The sequence below is a fragment of the Mastomys coucha genome, unplaced genomic scaffold, assembly GCF_008632895.1.
Source record: "Mastomys coucha isolate ucsf_1 unplaced genomic scaffold, UCSF_Mcou_1 pScaffold22, whole genome shotgun sequence".
NCBI lineage: Eukaryota > Metazoa > Chordata > Mammalia > Rodentia > Muridae > Mastomys > Mastomys coucha.
In genome coordinates, this window is record NW_022196905.1 from 200,413,484 (window position 1) to 200,416,562 (window position 3,079).

At 41.1% G+C, this 3,079-nt stretch overlaps 1 long non-coding RNA gene across 1 annotated transcript in view; it reads left to right on the forward strand.

The window, feature by feature from the left end:
• Positions 1-2,856, forward strand: part of LOC116069346 — a 9,754-nt gene extending 6,898 nt beyond the window's left edge. Inside the window, exon 4 of the long non-coding RNA XR_004109986.1 lies at positions 2,622-2,856. This is a non-coding gene — a long non-coding RNA (uncharacterized LOC116069346). The remainder of the gene's footprint in view (positions 1-2,621) is intronic.
• Positions 2,857-3,079: the final 223 nt, after the last annotated feature.

Consider the following 3,079-nt stretch of genomic DNA (forward strand, 5'->3'; position numbering starts at 1 on the left):
AGAAATCCACCTGCCTCTGCCTCCCAAGTGCTGGGATTAAAGGCATGTGCCACCATTGCCCAGCTAAAAACATTTTTCAAAGAATATAATATGATTTTTAGTACATATCACAGAATTTTTTATAGGTGTATTTGTGTGTGGCATGAGTGTTTGAATCTATGGGCACATGTGGAGGGGATGTACATTAATGTGTTCATACAGAGGCACAAAGATGACATTAAGTATCTTAGTTGCTCTCTGCTTTATCAAGGTTAGGTCTCTCAGTGATTATAGACTTACAAATTCTGGCCAGCTTGCCCATGAACCTCCTGTCTCTGCAGGGAGACAGGCAACCAACAGACTTATCCAGTCTTTTTACATGGGTTCTAGAGATCTGAACTACACTTGTTTACAGCAAATATTTTATCTGTTAAGGCTCCTCACCAGTCTGCTGATCATGGAATTCTCATATTGACAGGAGTTTGATGTTTTCTAGAGAGATGTTCAGAATCTACTGTTAAATTACTTATGTGTGTACCATATACCATAAGGAAATATGTGTATCATAACCCACTTTAAAAGGTTAGTACTAATATGCATGCATACATGAGTATTCTTTACTAACATAGAAATATTTTTGACTGCTAAGGACTAGTAGATTGTCCCAAGGATCAAAACTACTTTTGTTTAAAAGGAATATCCACTAGGATACTTAAGACTAAAAAATATTTGTGTTGTGAAAATAAAACATTAGGGATGGTGAGATGACTCAGCAGGTAAGACTGCTCTTCTGAAAGTCCTGAGTACAAATCCCAGCAACCACATGGTGGCTTACAGCCGTCCATAATGAGATCTGATGCCTTCTTCTGGTGTATCTGAAGATAGCTACAGTGTACTTAGATATAAACTAAATAAATCTTTGGGCCCGAGCGAGTGGGGTAGGAGCGAGCAGAGGTCCTGAGTTCTAATCCCAGCAACCACATGATGGCTCACAACCATCTGTCCAGTTACAGTGTACTCATATACATAAAATAAATAATCTTAAAAAAACATTAAATAGTACAAGGACATATAAACCTGGTGATTTCCCTTTCTATTCTCTTCTTTCCTCAAAATACATCAACATAACAGTTGAAATAACAGTAATAGATCCTGCTTAGCTTTTGAGTATTTCATTGTTTAACTATATTGTGATCTAATCCATTTTTTTGTAGACAGTTACATCGTTTCTAGGCTATCTGCTTATAAACAACAATAGTACATTTCATAAGTCCCTTTTTGGCTCCATGTTTCAAGAAGTGAAATTCTAAAGTCACAGAGTGTACATATTGACACCATGCTTTTAGAAAGACTAGCAATTTATCTTCCCAGCAACAGCTTGACAACTGCCTAAAGCATTATCTTCAGACATAACTGACTAGCTATTCTTTATGTAAGCAGCAAAAAAGGATTTGCTTAGATTCGCAGGTGGCAGTGATGCCCCCTCCCTTTGCTGGACAGTGTTATGTAGGCAGAACTAGAGTTGTACTTGAGATAGAAAAATTCCTGCCAGCTGGAGTTTGATGGGGCTAAAGATTAGAAGCAAAAACATATGGGAAATAAGTCTTTTGTAGTTGCATGGAGATTGAAGAGCTGAATCTCAACATTTATATTTTTAGTGTATTAGCCTGAGTGACTTGCAGTGTCACCATCTGGCAAAGAAGCCCCTTATCTGTCCATTTCTAAGTTAGAAATAATTACAAGCTCCTGAACCTAGAAAAGTTGTCTTGGATGTGTGGGGTGGGGAAAGGATGGGGAAAGAGAAAAGGGGAGGTCGCTTTGTCCTATGTAAATCATCTGACCTCAGATCTCAGGCAAGGTCTTTGCAGCCTGTGTAGTGCCTTCACATGAATGGAACAACGTAGACAGCAACTATGACTGTATACAAAGACACTATCCTCTTCCCGCTTCATGTTTGGACTTCTAGGAGTGCCATTCACTAGCTTACTAAGTAGAGCTACTCAGGATGACACTAGGATTGTTCCCAACTCTTTCAATTCCTGCAACGAATGGTTTTTAGTCTATTGCACACTGTTGTGATTATAAAAAGATAAAGAGGTCCAAGAATATGTTCTAAGGGTACCGGTATGGTGAGGTATGGGGGTGCCTCAGCGGGCCCATGCCAAGGCATCCCCTTCTTCTCAGGGACCAATCACAGGAAGGTATATATAGTATAGAATACAGTTTATTCAAGACATGGGGAGGGGAGTTAAGAGGGTAGTAGAGGCAGGGAAAGGCAGAGAGAGGGAGAGTAGAGAAGTAGAGGCTGGCCATGACCACATGGAGAGAGGGGGAAGAGAGGAGGAAGGGAAGAGCCCAAGAGGGCTAGAGAAGAAAGCAGGAAGCAGGAGAGGGAGGAGGGGGCAAGCAGCCCCTTTATAGTGGGCCGGCCTACCTGGCTGTTGCCAGGTAACTGTGGGGAGGAGCATACTGGGCTGTTGCCAGGTAACGGGTGGAGTTTAGACAGATTGCTAATAAAGCATACACACAGTAAACATAAAGGTATAGGACACTGTATTGTAACTTTGTATTTTAAAAATTAAAGATAAAACTGCTTCTTTTAATTACACAAAGTAACTGTGTGGATATGTGCGTAATTTCAGGTCCCGGTGCTTGCAGAAGATTCTCCTGAAGTTGTTACAGGTGATTGTGAGCTAACTAGACCACGGTTCTGGGACGCAAACAACCCTGGTCCTCTGTCTTAAGAGCTGAGCCGTTTCTCCAGCCCCTTAAAATAACTTTTTAAAAGGCCTCGTATTTCAAGAAAAACTACTTGTAAATATATGGCATCCTCAGTTAAGTAATGAGCGTTCACATTAAAAGTACCTTATCTGTGTACCGTGTGGGAAAAGTTATTAATATGCTTTCTTCAGTCTGAGTCAGATTCCCGAGCGAATTTCCCGCCTTCACTCAACCTAATTCTTTCCAGCTTTATTTTCCTTTACTGACACCCATCTCACACTCTCTTTAAGTGTCGCACGCTCTCCTTCCGGTGCTTGGAGTGTTTAACCCTTGAAGTTCTTCCCGTCTCTACTTTCCGTCTCCCCACCCCCCGCCCCCA